At 44.7% G+C, this 20932-nt stretch overlaps 1 protein-coding gene across 1 annotated transcript in view; it reads right to left on the reverse strand.

Annotated features, from left to right (window-relative positions):
• Positions 1–20420, reverse strand: part of DMTF1 (cyclin D binding myb like transcription factor 1) — a 67899-nt gene extending 47479 nt beyond the window's left edge. The window contains exon 1 of the mRNA XM_065418053.1: positions 20363–20420. The gene's annotated coding sequence lies outside the window, so the exon portion shown is untranslated. The remainder of the gene's footprint in view (positions 1–20362) is intronic.
• Positions 20421–20932: the final 512 nt, after the last annotated feature.

Genomic DNA, 20932 nt, shown 5'->3' on the forward strand with positions numbered 1-20932 from the left:
CACCTGTGCTGTTAAGGAGGAAGAAGGGCCCAGGGAAGTAGAGCAGTCAATGGGAGCAGAGGGAAACTTTCCCGTAGTTGGGACCCTCCTTCCAGATGGTTCTGGGGTTGCCTCTCACACTGAGGTTGCCTCTCCGGGGGAGGGAACTCCAGTTTCTAGGAAAAGGCAGGTGTTAGTAATGGGAGATTCGATTATTAGAAATGTAGATAGCTGGGTCTGTGATGACCGGGAGAACCGTATGGTGACTTGCCTGCCTGATGCGAAGGTTGCGGATCTCTCGAGGCATCTAGATAGACTTATGTGTAGTGCTGGGGAGGAGCCGGTGGTCGTGGTACATGTAGGTACCAATGACATAGGGAAGGGTAGGAGAGATGTCCTGGAAGCCAAATTTAGGCTGCTAGGGAAGAGACTGAAATCCAGGACCTCTATGGTGGCATTTTCAGAAATGCTCCCAGTTCCACGCGCAGGGCCAGGTAGGCAGGCAGAGCTTCAGAGTCTCAATGCGTGGATGAGACGATGGTGTAGAGAGGAGGGGTTCACGTTCATTAGGAACTGGGGAAACTTCTGGGATGGGAGGAGCCTATACAGGAGAGATGGGCTCCACCTAAACCAAAGTGGAACCAGACTGCTGGCACTAAACATTAAAAAGGTTGTAGAGCAGTTTTTAAACTAGGAGATGGGGGAAAGCCGACTGCTGCAGAGGAGCGTGTGGATCGGACACAGACTTCCCTTAGGGGAGAGTCTGATGATAGAGAATCTCCAGGTTATAGTCAGGAGCAGAGGACTGAAAAGTATAATGTAAGGGCCGGATCAGATGATAAACAGCCACATAAAAAAGAATCTGGCACATCAGAAAAAGACAGGCTAATAAACAGGGACAAGTTTTTAAAGTGCTTGTACACAAATGCCAGAAGTCTAAATAATAAGATGGGTGAACTAGAGTGCCTTGTGATAAAGGAGGATATAGATATAATAGGCATCACAGAAACCTGGTGGACTGAGAGCAATCAACGGGACACAATCATTCCGGGGTACAAAATATATCGGAAGGACAGAACAGGCCGTGCAGGGGGAGGAGTGGCACTATATGTTAAAGAAAGTGTAGATTCAAATGAAGTAAAAATCTTAAGCGAATCCACAGGTTCCATAGAGTCTCTATGGATAGAAATTTCATGCTCTAGTAAAAATATAACATTAGGGATCTATTATCGACCACCTGACCAGGACAGTAATAGTGATGATGAAATGCTAAGGGAAATTAGAGAGGCTATCAAAATTAAGAACCCAATAATAGTGGGGGATTTCAATTATCCCCATATTGACTGGGAACATTTCACTTCAGGACGAAATGCAGAGATAAAATTTCTCAATACTTTAAATGACTGCTTCATGGAGCAGCTGGTACGGGAACCCACAAGGGGAGAGGTGACTCTAGATTTAATCCTGAGTGGAGCGCAGGAGCTGGTCCAAGAGGTAACTATAGCGGGACCGCTTGGAAATAGTGACCATAATACAATAGCATTCAACATCCCTGTGGTGGGAAGAACACCTCAACTGCCCAACACTGTGGCCTTTAATTTCAAAAGGGGGAACTATACAAAAATGAGGGGGTTAGTTAGACAAAAGTTAAAAGGTTCAGTGACTAAAGTGAAATCCCTGCAAGTTGCGTGGGCCCTTTTTAAAGACACCATAATAGAGGCTCAACTTCAATGTATACCCCAAATTAAGAAAAACAGTAAAAGAACTAAAAAAGAGCCACCGTGGCTTAACAACCATGTAAAAGAAGCAGTGAGAGATAAAAAGACTTCCTTTAAAAAGTGGAAGTCAAATCCTAGTGAGGCAAATAGAAAGGAGCACAAACACTGCCAACTTAAGTGCAAGAGTGTAATAAGAAAAGCCAAAGAGGAGTTTGAAGAACGGCTAGCCAAAAACTCCAAAGGTAATAACAAAATGTTTTTTAAGTACATCAGAAGCAGGAAGCCTGCTAAACAACCAGTGGGGCCCCTTGACGATGAAAATACAAAAGGAGCGCTTAAAGATGATAAAGTCATTGCGGAGAAACTAAATGGATTCTTTGCTTCAGTCTTCACGGCTGAGGATGTTAGGGAGATTCCCAAACCTGAGCTGGCTTTTGTAGGTGACAAATCTGAGGAACTGTCACAGATTGAAGTATCACTAGAGGAGGTTTTGGAATTAATTGATAAACTCAACATTAACAAGTCACCGGGACCAGATGGCATTCACCCAAGAGTTCTGAAAGAACTCAAATGTGAAGTTGCGGAACTATTAACTAAGGTTTGTAACCTGTCCTTTAAATCGGCTTCGGTACCCAATGACTGGAAGTTAGCTAATGTAACGCCAATATTTAAAAAGGGCTCTAGGGGTGATCCCAGCAATTACAGACCGGTAAGTCTAACGTCGGTACCGGGCAAATGAGTTGAAACAATAGTAAAGAACAAAATTGTCAGACACATAGAAAAACATAAACTCTTGAGCAATAGTCAACATGGTTTCTGTAAAGGGAAATCGTGTCTTACTAATCTATTAGAGTTCTTTGAAGGGGTCAACAAACATGTGGACAAGGGGGATCCGGTGGACATAGTGTACTTAGATTTCCAGAAAGCCTTTGACAAGGTCCCTCACCAAAGGCTCTTACGTAAATTAAGCTGTCATGGGATAAAAGGGAAGGTCCTTTCATGGATTGAGAACTGGTTAAAGGACAGGGAACAAAGGGTAGGAATTAATGGTAAATTCTCAGAATGGAGAGGGGTAACTAGTGGTGTTCCCCAAGGGTCAGTCCTAGGACCTATCCTATTCAATTTATTCATAAATGATCTGGAGAAAGGGGTAAACAGTGAGGTGGCAAAGTTTGCAGATGATACTAAACTACTCAAGATAGTTAAGACCAAAGCAGATTGTGAAGAACTTCAAAAAGATCTCACAAAACTAAGTGATTGGGCAACAAAATGGCAAATGAAATTTAATGTGGATAAATGTAAAGTAATGCACATTGGAAAAAAATAACCCCAACTATACATACAACATGATGGGGGCTAATTTAGCTACAACGAGTCAGGAAAAAGATCTTGGCGTCATCGTGGATAGTTCTCTAAAGATGTCCACGCAGTGTGCAGAGGCGGTCAAAAAAGCAAACAGGATGTTAGGAATCATTAAAAAGGGGATAGAGAATAAGACTGAGAATATATTATTGCCCTTATATAAATCCATGGTTCGCCCACATCTCGAATACTGTGTACAGATGTGGTCTCCTCACCTCAAAAAAGATATTCTAGCACTAGAAAAGGTTCAGAAAAGAGCAACTAAAATGATTAAGGGTTTAGAGAGGGTCCCATATGAGGAAAGATTAAAGAGGCTAGGACTCTTCAGTTTGGAAAAGAGAAGACTAAGGGGGGACATGATAGAGGTATATAAAATCATGAGTGATGTTGAGAAAGTGGATAAGGAAAAGTTATTTACTTATTCCCATAATACAAGAACTAGGGGTCACCAAAAGAAATTAATAGGCAGCAGGTTTAAAACAAATAAAAGGAAGTTCTTCTTCACGCAGCGCACAGTCAACTTGTGGAACTCCTTACCTGAGGAGGTTGTGAAGGCTAGGACTATAACAATGTTTAAAAGGGGACTGGATAAATTCATGGTGGCTAAGTCCATAAATGGCTATTAGCCAGGATGGGTAAGAATGGTGTCCCTAGCCTCTGTTCGTCAGAGGATGGAGATGGATGGCAGGAGAGAGATCACTTGATCATTGCCTGTTAGGTTCACTCCCTCTGGGGCACCTGGCATTGGCCACTGTCGGTAGACAGATACTGGGCTAGATGGACCTTTGGTCTGACCCAGTACGGCCTTTCTTATGTTCTTATCACTTATGTTCTTATGTTCTTATTTTTTTTTAAACCTAGAAAATGTTATTTTAAAACCAAAACACTGAAAAAGGGTCACGGGGCAGTATAGTACCGGCAACAACTTTTAACTCATGCTTTATAAATGGTTATTATTGACAGTAACTCCTACAGATGATCCCAACCAGGCCAGGGTCCCATTGTGCTAGGGTCTATACAGTGTGACAAAGTTCCTCCGCTATCTTGGTGGGTCCTGCGCTTACTGGCAGATTTTCTTGCCTCCAGAGATTCACCATGTGGGTTGGGGAACAGCCCAGAGACCTTCCCCTCTGGAAGAACCCACAGTCCAGGTCAATTGGGAGGTTTGGGGGGAACCTGGGCCCGCCCTCTACTCCGGGTTCCAGCCCCAGGGCCCTGTGGACTGCAGCTGTCTATAGTGCCTCCTGTAACAGCTGCATGACAGCTATAACTCCCTGGGCTACTTCCCCATGGCCTCCTCCAAACACCTTCCCTATTCTCACCACAGGACCTTCCTCCTGGTGTCTGATAACGCTTGTGCTCCTCAGTCCAGCAGCACACCCTCTCACTCTCAGCTCCTTGCACCTCTTGCTCCCAGCTCCCCAAACTCGCACCACAAACTGAAGTGAGCTCCTTTTTAAAACCCAGGTGCCCTGATTAGCCTGCCTTCATTGATTCTAGCAGCTTCTTCTTAATTGGCTCCAGGTGTCCTAATTAGCCTGCCTGCCTTAACTGGTTCTAGCAGGTTCCTGATTACTCTAGTGCAGCCCCTGCTCTGGTCACTCAGGGAACAGAAAACTACTCAACCAGTGACCAGTATATTTGCCCTCTACCAGACTCCTGTACCCCACTGGTCTGGGTCTGTCACATATCCCTCCCCCCTGCTCAACGCCAAGGGGTTGGGCAGCTTGGGACGCCAGACAGTGCACACGTGACAAGCCATCAGCGTTGCCATGACGGCTCCCTGCTCTGTGTTGCACACGGAACTGGAAAGGTTGGAGGGATAAGAACCATCTGGTCACCCTTGTGTTCTTCTCCTTGTTCCGCTGCATCCATTGAAGAGGGGCATGGTCGGTCATGAGGACAAATCTGCACCCGAGCAGGTAGTAGCGCAATGTTTCCATGGCCCATTTTACAGTGAGGCATTCTCTCTCCACCACTGCATATTTTTGTTCCCTTGGAAGGAGTTTCCGACTGAGGTATAGAATTGGGTGTTCCTCCTCCCCGACCATCTGTGATAGAACGGCCCCCAGCCCTACTTCCGATGCATCCGTCTGCAGGATAAACTCCTTGGTGAAATCAGGGGCTATCAGTACGGGGTTACTGCAGAGGGCAGTCTGTAGGTCTGTGAATGCTTCCTCTGCTGCGTCGGACCATCTCACCAGATCAGGTTCACGGGCTTTCACTAGGTCTGTCAGGGGGCTTGCCCTTGTGGCAAAGTGGGGGATAAATCGTCGGTAATATCCCACCACACCTAGGAACGCCCGGACTTGTTTCTTGCTACTTGGTCGGGGCCAATTTTGGATGGCCTCTAACTTGTTCACTTGGGGTTTTACCAGACCTTTTCCCACAACGTAGCCAAGATATTTAGCCTCTGTAAACCCTACAGCACACTTGGCAGGGTTTGCTGTAAGGCCAGCTCGCCTGAAGGTATCGAGGACTGCCTCCACCTTCTCCAGGTGGGTTTCCCAATCTGGGGTATGAATGACCACATCGTCCAAGTAGGCAGCAGCATAACTGTTATGCGGGCGTAATAGCTTGTCCATGAGGCGCTGGAAGGTAGCTGGGGCCCCATGTAGTCCAAAAGGGAGGACAGTATATTGAAAAAGACCCTCTGGTGTAGAGAAGGCAGTCTTTTCCTTAGAGTCTTCTGCAAGGGGAATCTGCCAGTAACCCTTTGTCAAGTCTAGGGTAGTCAAGTACCGGGCATTACCCAGACGGTCCACTAGCTCATCTATGCGAGGTATGGGGTACGCGTCGAACTGGGATACTTTGTTTAGTCGCCGGAAGTCGTTGCAAAATCTTGTGGTGCCATCAGGTTTGGGCACCAGCACGATTGGGCTGGACCACTGACTGTGGGATTCTTCGATGATCCCCAACTCCAGCATTTTTTTTACTTCTGCTTTTATTTCCTCCCCTTTTGCCGCTGGCACCCGATAGGGCCTCATTGTTACTCTGGCCCCAGGGTTCGTGACGATGTGGTGATATGTCTCGGTTGTTCGACCTGGTTTTGTCGAGAACACATCTTGGTTCTGGAAGATCATCTCAGACACCTCATTCTTCTGGTCTAGTGTTAAATTGGGAGACACTCTCACCTGTTTGGAAGGCTTGTTTTCCTGGGTTAGGTCTTTTTGGACCATTGTGCATGCCTCTTGTGCATGCCAGGGTTTCAGAAGGTTAACGTGATAAATCTGTTCTTGTTTTCTGCATCCTGGCTGCCGCACCTTGTAGGTTACTTCCCCCACGGGTTCAACCACCTCATAGGGCCCCTGCCATTGGGCCAGAAGCTTGCTTTCTGCCGTGGGTACCAACACCATAACCCGATCCCCTGGTTGGAACTGTTGCACTTTTGCCTGGCGATTGTAATGGGTTCGCTGGGCCTCCTGTGCCTTCTCCAAATGTTCCCGTACAATAGGGGTAACCCGGGCTATCCGGTCTCGCATCTGCATTACATGCTCTATTATATTTCTCCCCTCATTGGGTTCCTCTTCCCAGATCTCTTTGGCGATATCTAGCATGCCATGGGGGTGATGCCTGTATAATAACTCGAAGGGGGAAAACCCAGTTGAGGCCTGTGGTACCTCCCGGATAGCGAACATAAGGTAGGGTAGTAGGGTGTCCCAATCCTTCCCATCCCGACTTACCACCTTCCTTATCATAGCCTTGAGGGTTCGGTTAAACCTTTCTACCAACCCATCAGTCTGCGGATGGTAGACCGAAGTTCTCAGGGTATGTATATGGAGCAGCGTACAGAGGTCCTTCATTAGCTTCGACATAAATGGGGTTCCTTGGTCGGTTAATTCTCCTTCGGTAGTCCCATTCGGGCAAAGATCCCCACCAGCTCTTTGGCTATAGTTTTAGAGGCCGTGTTCCGCAGGGGGACGGCTTCTGGGTAGCGAGTAGCATAGTCCAAAACAACAAGTATATATTGGTGGCCCCGAGCCGTCTTCTCCAGGGGTCCCACTAGGTCCATGGCTATTCGCTCGAAGGGGACCTCTATGATGGGATGGGGTACTAAACGTGCCCTCAAGTGGGGACGGGGACTGTGCAGCTGACACTCTGGGCAGGAGGCACAGTACCTCCGCACTTCTTCATGTACTCCGGGCCAGAAGAACCGTCGTAGGACTTGTGCCAGGGTCTTCTCTACCCCCAAATGCCCCCCAAAAAGATGACTATGAGCAAGACTTAATACAGCGTTCTGGTGTTTTTGAGGTACTGGGATCTGCTTTTCTGCTCCTGTACTGGTGCAACCCGGTATAAGAGATCCTTCTTCATTATGAAGTAGGGTCCTGGTCCCTGGGTTTTTCCTTCCACGGGGACCCCATCTATTTCAGTCACCTCCTTCCTAATGTCATACCTTGGGTCTTCTGCCTGGTCCCGTCCAAAATTTCCTCTCCCGGGGCTAATCTGCCCAAGATCTAGGGGCCCAGTCTCTGTTGCCTCTACTGGTTCAGAAGCATTAGGGTGGGGGTCAGACTCAGGTGCTTCTCCCTCCTGCGTGGCCTCCTTTTCAGCTGCACGGGTCCGCCTACCTACAAGAGCAACCCTCTGGCTTTGGGACAGTATTCGGGTTCCCAAGGCCTTAGCTGCCCTTCTTTCCCTTTTTGTCTTTCTACCCTGTCTGGGAGTGGAGAACAAATCTGGGGATATTTCAGAGAAGATTGGGGGTTGACAGTCTGCTGTGGATGCCTCATCAATTTTAGGGTCCCCATCTTTCTCCAATCCCCCTACTGGGAGTAAGTTTCCAAACCCTGGGAAGTCCCTCCCTATGAGCACCGGGTATGGGAGTTTAGGGACTACACCTGCTGCTACCTCAGTAGTGTTCCCTTGGATCTCGATTTTTACTGGGATGGTGGGGTAGTAACTAACTGTCCCATGGACACATGTTATCCCCGTACGTTTAGCCTGCAGCAGCTGACTACACTTCACGAGCTTCCCTGAGATAAGCGTGATAGCACTCCCTGAATCAACCAGTGCCGTGGTCCCTACCCCATTTAGTTTCACTGGTCTCGTATACATATGTGGGGTTAGTGAGACCCCCACAAGGTGGATTAAGGAGCATGGATCTGCCCAGTTCCCCAGGTTACACTGCATAGGCTCCTCAGCATTGGGACACTGTGCAGCTATGTGTCCCCACTCCCAGCAGGCATAACATCTGTACGGACCCCTAGGCATTCCCCGGTCTCTTGGTTTGGGCAGTCTAACATCACGATCCTCTTCTCCCTCAGTGCTCTGACTCTTTGTGGCCTCTGATGGGCCTTCAGCCTCTCTCTTTTTCCACCTGGGTCCTCCTGGTGGCCCAGTCACCCGAACTTTAGGGCTTGGTGCTGCTAGTTTAACCCGGGGTGCCTCTTCCTTAACTGGTCGGGTCAGCTCCCTCGCTGTCCTTCGCCTCTCTACCAGGGCGACAACCTCGTCATAGGTGGAGGGTTCGTTCTGGCTTACCCAGGCACGAAGGTCTGGTGGTAGTCCCCTCATGTATCAGTCGATGACCAGAACCGCTAGTATCTCTTCCGGACTCCGGGACTCTGTTTGCAACCACTTTCGTGCGAGATGGATGAGGTCATACAATTGGGACCGCGGGGTTTTGTCTTCCTGGTACCTCCAACCATGATACTGCTGGGCCCGCACTGCTGTCGTTACCCCAGATCTGGCCAGGATCTCTGCTTTCAGCTGGGGGTAGTCTGCCGCAGCCTCTTCAGGACTTCTGGTCCTCCCCACACAGGAATGGGGCAAGGATGCCAGACCACTGATCTCGAGGCCAGGCCTCCCGTAGGGCTGTCCTCTCAAAGGTCAGAAGGTATGCCTCTACATCATCCTCCCGTGTCATTTTCTGCAGCCAATGGCTGGCCCGTATGAGCCGCGTCCCATCATTGCCGCGATTCAGCTCTGTAAGGGACTTTACCTGGTTTACCAGTTCCCGCAGCATAGCTCGGTCTTGAGCAGCCTGGTCCATCAGCAGGCGATTAGTCTCTTCCTGCAGCCGCACTGCCTCCTGTTGGGCGGCTGCCTGGACACGGGTAGCCTCCTGCTGGGCCGCCGTAGCTTGTATCAGTGCCCACACTACGTCATCCATTGTGGTGAAAAAAAATAAACCCTCTCCCTTTTTTTTTAAATCACCCTCCTTCTTCCGCCGCGCTGTGCACCCCAAGATCCCACTCCTGACACCAGTGTGACAAAGTTCCTCCTCTATCTTGGTGGGTCCTGCGCTTATTGGCGGATTTTCTTGCCTCAGAGATTCACCATGTGGGTTGGGGAACAGCCCAGAGACCTTCCCCTCTGGAAGAACCCACAGTCCAGGTCAATTGGGAGGTTTGGGGGGAACCTGGGCCCGCCCTCTACTCTGGGTTCCAGCCCAGGGCCCTGTGGACTGCAGCTATCTATAGTGCCTCCTGTAACAGCTGCATGACAGCTACAACTCCCTGGGCTACTTCCCCATGGCCTCCTCCAAACACCTTCCTTATTCTCACCACAGGAGACACCTCCTGGTGTCTGATAACGCTTGTGCTCCTCAGTCCTCCAGCAGCACACCCTCTCACTCTCAGCTCCTTGCACCTCTTGCTCCCAGCTCCTCACACTCGCACCACAAACTGAAGTGAGCTCCTTTTTAAAACCCAGGTGCCCTGATTAGCCTGCCTTCATTGATTCTAGCAGCTTCTTCTTAATTGGCTCCAGGTGTCCTAATTAGCCTGCCTGCCTTAACTGGTTCTAGCAGGTTCCTGATTACTCTAGTGCAGCCCCTGCTCTGGTCACTCAGGGAACAGAAAACTACTCATCCAGTGACCAGTATATTTGCCCTCTACCAGACCCCTGTACCCCACTGGTCTGGGTCTGTCACAACAGACAGCCCCTACCATAAGGAATTTACAATCTACATTTTAAATTGATAATGTTCCTTGAGTGGTATTGCTTTGGCAAAAAACTCCTACTATTTTAGATAGAATCATTTTGTCTAATTAGTTACTGAAGACTGTCAGCAACTGCTGTAATTACTAGAGAGGATAAGACCATTGTTGGCATTTAGAATGAATTCATCATCTTAGAAAGCATCACAAATCACGCAAGTCAATTCTGGTGCTTGTTGGAGGGATTCCACTTTAAAGCAACCAGCCATTTAAAATATGGGTAATGATGATTGCTTCCTAGGACGAAATTTTGTTATCTCTTCATTATGGTGAGAATTCTGAATGTTGTTGATAACCTAGAGCAGGGATAGGCAACCTATGGCACGTGTGCTGATTTTCAGTGGCACACTGCTCGGGTCCTGGCCACCAGTCCGGGGGGGCTCTGCATTTTAATTTAATTTTAAATGAAGCTTCTTAAACATTTTAAAAACCTTATTTACTTTACAGACAACAATTGTTTAGTTCTATATAATAGACTTATAAAAAGAGACTTTCTAAAAACGTTAAAATGTATTACTGGCACGCGAAACCTTAAATTAGAGTGAATAAATGAAGACTCGGCACACCACTTTTGAAAGGTTGCCGACCCCTGACCTAAAGCAAACTAAACTGCAAGCAGTATTTGTTGAAAAAGTTATGTTGTTGATTTTAAGGGACTGGAACATGCATCCTTAGCCCACTTGGAGACTGAGAAATATTCAACATGTTTTACTAATAGGTGGACTATACCTTCTTTAGACTTGAACCTTGATTCTTTAGTTTAATGTTTGAGGAGTGGGCAAACAGAGGAAAATTCCTCACTTGTTCTTTTGATGGAAGGGAGAACAGGACCGTTTATTGCCACAGCACATTTGTACTTTCTAGACAGTTTTCAACGGGCATGGGATCACATGGGAGTGTTGTAGTTACAATCCTCACAGAAAAGTGTCTTGAAATGAAGCATCCTTATTTAGCAGCCATTAGTGTATGATTATTTCCCCCCATTACACACACACACACACACACACACTGACGTCTGCTGTTTTTCCTTCCAGGACTTCAATGGATCCCACTACAGTGTGGACGACAGACGAGACCAACTTGTTTATAAAAGCAAATTTCAACCATGTATTTCACTAAAGGCTCATTTGTATTGATCTTGGAGAGGGAGGAAGTTCTAGCACTATAAATGCTGGGAAATATAGGACAGGGTTTTTATTGTAGGCATCCACAATGAAAACCGAGTAAAGAGATCTGACAGCTGAGCTTTCCTCTGCCCTGCTGCCCTTCCTTTCCCATGGGCATTTAGGACTGGTTAGAGTGCAGTGGAAAGATCTCTCTGAGACATTTTGGCATGGGGGTAGGCTCCTAAGTTGGCAATATAACTTTGGTAGTACAGAGTAATTGTTGAGAATGCAGAGCAGTTAGCATTATTGTCTCAGTAAAGCTGCTGAAAAATTGTAGAGAAGGTGTTTGAGAAGCTAGCAAGCTGAAGGTCTGGAAATGTGGGGGAGAGAAAGAAAGAAATATCTTGGAGTGGGGTACAGCCTTCCAACGCAACAGTCCTCAAGAAATGGAACTTCACCAAGGTAAGCAGAGACAGGAGACAGCCACTTTCTCTCCACTGTTGCTTCATCTTTCATGGCTATGCAGCAGCAACCATAAGAGAAGTTAATAAAGCTTGGGGCAGCATCTCCTCCCACTGAAATATCTGCATGGGTACCTTCAGAGTCAGCTAAAGATGATGTTAAAGAAACCATCAGAGTTCCCAGCTACTCCCTATCTACCACAAAACCCCCATGGAGCCCAATCCCCATGGAGTCACAAGACAAGATAGGATTATGCAATGAAGGTAGCACTCCCCAACATAAACCCCAGACCCAGCAGAATACCATGCTTGTCGCCAAACGTCTTACCCCTGAGAATGATGTATGCCAAAGTCAAGGTTAAAGAGAAGAGATGGGGAGACACTGACTTGAGGCACAGATCTTCTAGAGAAAATTATGTTGGTGATGGTGTTTTGGTTTTTTACTAACTTTCAGTTTCATCCCTATTTGAAATCATAATGTCTGATCTTAGGTAACAATGGCCTGATTTAAAGAGCATTGAAGTCAATGGAAAGACTCCCATTGACTTCAATAGGCTTTGGATCAGGGCCCAGTAGCAAAACTATTATTGAGAAGCAACTTGAAAAGGAAAATCAAAGCTGAATATCATGAAACACTTCCAGTCAGTGCACTCTTTTAGACTGTGGATTAAAGGGTGAAGGGAAAGAGAGGGAAACCCTTTCGAGATACAGTAACTCCTCACTTAAAGTCGTCCTGGTTAACGTTTCAATGTTAAGTTGCTGATCAACTAGGGAACATGCTCGTTTAAAGTTGTGAAATGCTCCCTTCTAACGTCTTTGGCAGCCGCCTGTTTTGTCCACTGCTTGCAGGAAGAGCAGCCCGTTGCAGCTAGCTGATGGGTGGTTGGAACCAGGGTGGACCAGCAGCCCTCCCTATCAGCTCCCGGTTCCCCTAAGTTCCCTGTGCAGCAGCTGCCTGCAGTTCAGCTGTGTCCCTCCCCCCACTGCCATGTGCTGCTTCTGCCCTCTGCCTTGGAGCTGCTCCCAGAGACTCCTGCTTGCGGGGGAGGGGAAGAGGAGGGCTAATGTCAGGGTGTCTCCCCCTCCCTCCTGCACCCTGCCTACCCCATCTTCCATAGAACGGGGGGGAGGGGAGAAACACACTACAGAGGGAGCTTCTAGGCAGTAGCTGAAGTCTCAGGAGGTCTCAGCAAGCTGATTTAATCAACAGGGCAGTGTACTTAAGCCTGGGGTCAGCTACTTAAAGGGGAAATGCTCATTTTTCTCTCACACACAGGGTATGTGTCTCTGTCTGCCCTTCCTCCTTTCCTGCTGCCTCTGAGTGTGAGAGTTAACCCTTGAGGGTTCAGTCAATTGCTAGTTCATTTAGCAGTGATGCATTCCCTGGAAAATACCCCACCCTCTAATTCCTCCACCTCCACCAAACTTCACAATCATCATCACTGTGTACCAGTATTAAATTGTTTGTTTAAAACTTTGTGTGTGTGTGTGTGGTTAGTCTTTTGTCTGGTGAAAATTTTCCCCTTGGAACCTAATCCCCCCATTTACATTAATTCTTATGGGGAAATTGGATTCGCTTAACATCATTCCGCTGAAAGTCGCATTTTTCAGGAACATAACTACAACGTTAAGTGAGGAGTTCCTGTATGTACATTTAGACAGAGACAATAGAGTGCAAGTGTGTACATACCACAGGCATGCGGTAGCTAATCTAACAGAAATTCAAGATTAAACAATTCTGAAAAATTGTTTATTAAATAAACAGCTTTCAGAACTTTAATGACTACTTTTTTAAACCTTAGGCTAAGTTCCTCTGTTTGATATTCTCAGATACTATAGGAATGGGTACATTATAATTGAATAATGACCCCGACAGACAATTCACTGACAGACTACCATTCTTATACAGAACACAGCAGAGTGCAGAGAGCTGCTGCAGGAGACAATGCATTCTAATGAAGACTTCCTTGATACTGATTGCAGGAAAAACATTCTTCCTGGAGGTCTTCAATTTATCACATGACGACTGTTGAATCTTACCATTGGCACTACACCACAGTTAAGGTTCCTTCAGCACATACACAACATAAATCTCTTCCAACACAAAAACTACTTCCATCCACAATCCATTTACTCAAAAAAGTCAAATGCACAAACAATCATGGCCCTATCATTATTTCTGATAATCTACAATTTTGACATTACCAACATACAATTTCCCCATTTCCAAAACAACTTTTTCAGTCTCTCATACAGTTTGCTACACTGCTCATCCTTTTATGCATTCTCCATAAACAAACTTAAGAAATCTGAGTACATACTGTGTTTGATGGTGTGTGCTATGTGGAAGGGTGTAGGTTTGTACTATAAGATTATCCCCCGAACATTATATTAAGGGGAATAGTGTGAATATTTATTATGAGTGGTTGTGAAGACAGATAGTATGTGAATGGTTTGGATCCTAATGTTCCCTAAATGAGTGATTTCCTACATTTTATGGATTGCTTCATTAGGAAGTGCACTTGAACAATCTCTGCTGTAAATTAAAAATCATATGGGATTTCAACAGAATTCTGTATGAAACCGAACACATTGTGTGGGTTAAACAATGCTTATGGGCAGACTGTTTTAATGTTTTTTTCTTAATATGGATAGTAAAGATTCAGGGATTATTGTTCATAGTAGCTAGGACCTCACACTTGTTAAGGCAACTCCCATCCGTTCATGTATTTATACCTGCTCCTGTATTTTTCAATCCATGCATCTGATTCGTTCTAGCCCACGAAAGCTTATGCCCAAATAAATTTGTTAGTCTCTAACGTGCCACAAGGACTCCTCGTGTTTTTTGCTGAAACTACACAGTGCAGTAATGTTAACCTATTTCAGAAAATGATGAGGTGTACAGTGGGTTCCCCTAATCTCTGACAATGCTGATTTTACATTAAGTCATCAAAATTGTGAACTGTGATTTTCAGTAACAAAAGTTCTATAGTGCTCTCAGTTATGAGATTGCACTATGTAACTGTACTGGGACTACAGCAAGTTCTGTGGAAACTGTTTTTATGTACTCATTATTGGATCTAATGCTTAGTCTGAACTAATTTAAGAAGAAATATTAAGCAGGAAATGAACAAAGCAGTGGCAATTGCTCTCTACCTACTAACTTGATTTCAGATCTAGTCCTCCCTGTCAAGTGCCACAAATGGGTCCTTTTTCAATGGATCCACACTGCTAATTTCACTGGGTAAAAATGTATTCCTTTTTAAAGTTTGATTTCTTGCTATTAGATACAGTGAAATTAAACTGGAGCAACGACATTGGAATCGATAGGACATCAGTGTAGTTATTCAAGACTATCACCATTGTAACCAAGATTATAAGTAGGGCTGTCAAGCAATTAAAAAAATTAATCACGCAATTAAAAAAATTAATCATGTGATTAATAATAGAATACCATTTATTTAAATATTTTTGGATGTTTTGTACATTTTCAAATATATTGATTTCAATTACAACACAGAATACTGAGTGTACAGTGCTCACTTTTATATTTATTTTTTACTACAAATATTTGCACTCTAAAAAAAATTGTATTTTTCAATTAATCTAATACAAGTACTGTAGTGTAATCTCGTTTTCATGAAAGTTGAACTTACAAATGTTGAATCATCTACAAAAAAAGTTACTTGAATCCAAAATAAAACAATGTAAAACTTTAGAGCCTACAAGTCCATTCAGTCCTACTTCTTGTTCAGCCAATTGCCCAAACAAGTTTGTTTAGATTTGTAGGAGATAATGCTGCGCGCTTCTTGTTTACAATGTCACAGGCGTTCACATGGCATTGTTGTAGCCGGTGTCGCAAGATATTTATGTGCCAGAAGCGATAAAGATTCATATGTCCCTTCATGCTTCAACCACCATTCCAGAGGACATGCGTCCATGCTGATGATGGGTTCTGCTTGATAATGATCCGATGCATGTTCATTTTCATCATCTGAGTCAGATGCCACCAGCAGAAGGTTGATTTTCTTTATTGGTGGTTGGGTTCTGTAGTTTCCGCATCAAAGCGTTGCTCTTTTAAGACTTCTGAAAGCATGCTCCACACCTCGTCCCTCTCAGATTTTAGAAGCCACTTCAGCTTCTTAAACCTTGGGTCGATTGCTGTAGCTATCTTTAGAAATCTCACAGTGCTGACCTCTTTGCGTTTTGTCAAATCTGCAGTGAAAGTATTCTTAAAACAAACATGTACTGGGTCGTCATCTGAGACTGCTAAAACATGAAATATATGGCAGAATGCGGGTAAAATAGACTAGGAGACATACAATTCTCCCCCAAGGAATTCAGTCACAAATTTAATTAATGCCTTTTTTTTTTTTTTTTTTTTTTTTTTTTTTAAACAAGCGTCATCAGCATGGAAGCACTTCCTCTGGAATGGTGGCCGAGGCATGAAGAGGTATATAAACGTTTAGCATATCTGGCACGTAAATACCTTGCAATGCTAGTTACAACAGTGCCATGTGAAAACCTGTTCTCACTTTCACGTGACATTGTAAATAAGAAGTGGGCAGCATGATCTCCCGTAAATATAAACAAACTTGTTTCTCTTGTTAGTGATTAGCTAAACAAGAAGTAGGACTGAGTGAAACTATAGGCTCTAAAGTTTTACATTGTTTTGTTTTTGAGTGGAGTTATGTAACAAAAAAATGTTTATTTGTAAGTTGCACTTTCAGGATAGAGATAGCACTACAGTACTTATATGAGGTGAATTGAAAAATGGTATTTCTTTTAAAAAGAACGAGGAGTACTTGTGGCACCTTAGAGACTAACAAATGTATTTGAGCATAAGCTTTCGTGGGCTAAAACCCACTTCATCAGATGCATGCAGTGGAAAATACAGTAGGATGATATATAATATACACAGAGGACATGAAAAAATGGGTGTTGCCATACTAATTATAACAAGAGTAATCAGTTCAGGTAGGCTATCATCAGGAGGAGGGGGGAAAAAAAAAACTTTTGTAGTGATAAACAGGATGGCCCATTTCAAACAGTTGACAAGAAGGTGTGAGTAACAGTAGGGGAAAAATTAGCATGGGGAAATAGGTTTTACTTTGTGTAATGACCCCATCCACTCCCAGTCTTTATTCAAGCCTAATTTAATGGTGGCCAGTTTGCAAATTAATTCCAAGTCTGGAGTTTCTCGTTGGAATCTGTTTTTGAAGTTTTTTTGTTGGAGTATTGCAACTTTGAAGTCTGTAATTGAGTGACCAGGGAGGTTGAAGTGTTCTCCGACTGTTTTTTGAATGTTATAATTCTTGATGTCTGATTTGTGTCCATTTATTCTTTTGCGTAGAGGCTCTCCAGTTGGGCCAATGTACATGGCAGAGGGGCATTGTTGGCACATGATCATTTTAACAGTGCAAATATTTGTAATAAAAATAATATGAAGTGAGCACTGTACACTTTGTATTCTGTTTCCGAGTGGTAGCTGTGTTAGTCTGTATCAGCAAAAACAACGAGGAGTCCTTGTGGCATCTTAGAGACTAACAAATTTATTTGGACATAAACTCTTGTGGGCTAAAAGGACTCCTCGTTGTTTTTATGTTCTATGTTGTAATTGAAATCGATATATTTGAACATGTAGAAAAACACCCAAAAATATTTAATACATTTAAATTGGTATTCTATTGTTTAGCAGTTCGATTAAAACTGTGATTAATCATGATTAATTTTTTTTAATTACGTGAGTTAACTGTGATTAATCGACAGCCCTAATTATAACACAAACTACAACACCTTGTACTTTAAAGCTATATCAACTCTTTTGAGGTGTTCTGAATGTGTTTTCATTAAAAAGTCAGTAAGTTAATAAATACATATACAGTCATAATCAGCAGGTTTCACTGGTCACCTGGCACACATTTGGAAGTTATTTCATAAACAAGTTGACTTCTCGCTCACAATGGCTGCTTCTGGTTGTCCAAATAGCATATGTTGCAGTAACAGCAAAATTAGACCCAGCAGTTAAGTATTTCACATTCAAAAAAATCTGTCACAAGGAAATCTTCTTAAATAGCTGCTAAAGGGGGGGAAAAAATTAGCCCAAACACACAGATTCCATGTAAGAGGTTTTCTATGGAAATTCAGTCCATGTCACGATTTATTGTAAATTATTTTAAATGAAGTCGGCTGAGTTCCAAAGCAACATTTATAACAAACATTTATACAGATGGGTTATCATAAGAGATAGAAGGTACAGTAGACACACGTTGGGACAAACTGTTCTCATTTACACCAGCATGCAATTGACAACTTCATGAAGTCAAAGAAGAAATGAGAAGAGATGAATTATCAATATGAGGAGAGATTAACAAAACTGGGACTTTTCAGCTTGGAAAAGAGACACGATAGAGGTCTACACAATCATGACAGGTGTGAAGAAAGTAAATAAGGACGTATTTACTCCTTTTCCTAACACAAAAACTAGGTGTCACCAAATGAAATTAATAGGCAGCAGGTTTAAAACAAACAAAAGGAAGTATTTCTTCAGACAACACACAGTGAACCCATGGATCTCTTTACCTGAGGATATAGTGAAGGCCAAGACTATAGAAGGGTTCGAAAAAGCTATTAGTCAGGATGGCAGGGATGGTGCCAAAAGTTGGGAACGGGCGACAGGGATGGATCACTTGATGATTACCTGTTCTATTCACTCCCTCTGAAGCACCTGGCATTGGCCACCGTCGGAAGACAAGATACTGGGCTAGATGGACTACTGGTCTGATCCAATATGGCCGCTCTTATGAGGTATTCAAGATGTACTGGTGTGCCCGTACAGTTTTATCCAACCAATGAAATATGAAGTGGAGAGCATACCTTCATCCGTCATATGGAACAATGGAAAATTGGACCACAGGCCATTTCTGAGGTTCTCAATTACTAGTGGGTTAAGTGTGGATAAAAAGCTTGATAGATTGGTATACACTAATAAACACTAAAGAAAAAGCATTTAAATTCCATCTCTTTATTAATGTTCAAAATTGTCTCTTCACCTTTAGATACACTGGCAAATATTAATGTATTATGAAATATGAAAAATTGTTCAGTATTATACCTACTGTAATTATAATGGAAAGCCACAGCTCTGAGGCTTTGAGAGGCATACCTGAACATACGAATTAACTTCTATAAATAAGAGTGCTGTGACCTATGTTGAAATATTGACACAAATGGTTAATATTTCAGCCCTGATCCTACAACTGTCTCTGCAGGGAGCCAGTTTCAGGTTCCAGCCCTTATAACTGTTGCAAGATCCACACCTCTGTGGGGTATTACTGATTCAGCTGATAGTCCTATTATTTACAGTACCAACTATAAATAATTTGATTTTATTTGACTACACAAATGTTTACAAAGAAGAAAGGGTTTTTATATTTATAAAGTTCAGATGGCATATGCCATCCAAACTCCAGTGTTTTTTTGTTACAGTTGTCTTCATCTATATGGCAAAGTCATTGTCAATCTGTATCTTTTTACTTTGTTATGAAGACACTTCGCCACATCTTTCATGTTTGTAAGATGATTACCTGAATATTGTCAATATATCAAACTACACATTACATTGTCAGTAAGTTTGTCAATAAATAACCTTTATCAGGTTATATGAATGTCCTTATCTACTTCTAACTGGGAACTAAAATTTCAGTTAACTCTGTCAGTGTACAGTATACTTTGCTGTAGTTTCTTTGAATTGCTTAATGAGATGCTGTGTGAGGAATATACTTACATTTACCGTGAATTTATTTATTATGCATCATCATAGCCAGAACTCATTACACAACTAAAACAAAGCACAATTACTTCCATGAAACAGGGATGCATATGTTCTCCTAACAGGATGCATTATGTTGTATGGCTAATGCATAACTATCAAGTTAGTTGAAAAAATAAGTTCTGGCAATTTTCCATATTTAAGTGAAAATCCTCACTTTGTAAATTTCCTCTTTCAGAAACCTACTCTAACACCCACTGCCAAAAAAAGCCCAATCCCAAATCATGTCACCTACCAGAATAAAAGCCCATGCATTTTAAATACACCAGACGCAGGAAAGGAGAAATGTGACACATCACTCATGCTTTGCAGCTGGGCTTTTAACATTTAAACACATGGGTTAAAAAAAACTAAGAAAAAGGCAAAAACAATTTTTTTTTAAAGCGCAAACAATAATTCACAAGCGCCTCTCCCCCGCACAATGAGTCTCCTCTGGGCCGCCTTCACTACCATACGTTTTAAAACCACTTTGCATTGTTCATGTTATATTTCACCTGCTTTGCAATTTTCAGTTTTGTAGTTGCAATAATAACGCCCCCGGCCCCCCGTGGCAATCACGCCCACATGTGCACCAGCTCCTCCCTCCTGGCGAGGAGTTACAGCCCCATGGGGGAGGGGCTGCTCCCCCACACTCCCTGCTCGGGACGGGGGGGCGCTGGGGGGGGGGGGGGGGAAGAAGCCGCCTCTGCCCCCGGGCCAGGCTCCCGCTGCTCCCCGCCCGGCAGCGCCGCCATTTGGTCCCATTCTAGCTCCGGCGCCATTTTCCTGTCTCCGCGGCTTCTTCTCGCCCGGCTGCGGCGGCAGCAGCTGAGGCCGCGGCGAGCCCCGCTCCCTATCCCCGCCAGTGAGAGGAAGGGGACGGGGGGGCTGAGCCGCTCCCGCCCCGCCACCGGGCTCTCCCGCCGCGCCCCGCAGCCGGCTGCTCCCGGCCCCGGCAGCCCGCGGGTCCCCTCGCACTTACTTCCTGTTTTGGGTCCGGGCACTTGAGAAACCAGGATGGAGACTCTGAAGTACCAGGATGGAGGCGCCGAGAGCGGCAGCGAGCGGGGGAGGCAGCAGCGGGGCCGGGGCGCAGGCAGCCAGCGAGCCGCCGGAAGAGCCTCCGCCGCCCCGCCCACCGGCTTCCGCCAAGGCGCGGCGCCACAAAGCTCACGGAGCTGGGTGGCCTGGGGGAGAGCGCGAGAAAGGTCACACCATCCCCATCTGTGTGCCCTGCTGAGGGGAGATTCTATCTCAGTGGCTCTCAAACTTTTGTACTGGTGACCCCTTTCACACAGCAAGCCTCTGAGTGTGACTCCCCCCTTATAAATTAAAAACACTTTTAAATATATTTAACACCATTATAAATGCTGGAGGCAAAGCAGGGTTTGGGGTGGAGGTTGACAGCTCGCGACTCCCCATGTAATAACCTCGCAACCCCCTGAGGGACCCCAATCCCCAGTTTGAGAACCCCTGTTCTATCTCATCCCACTCCTCTGTGTGTGCCCTGCTGAGAGGAGATACTCCCTCACCCCCCAACCCCTGCTAAAGG

This window comes from Emys orbicularis, chromosome 1 (assembly GCF_028017835.1).
Source record: "Emys orbicularis isolate rEmyOrb1 chromosome 1, rEmyOrb1.hap1, whole genome shotgun sequence".
NCBI lineage: Eukaryota > Metazoa > Chordata > Testudines > Emydidae > Emys > Emys orbicularis.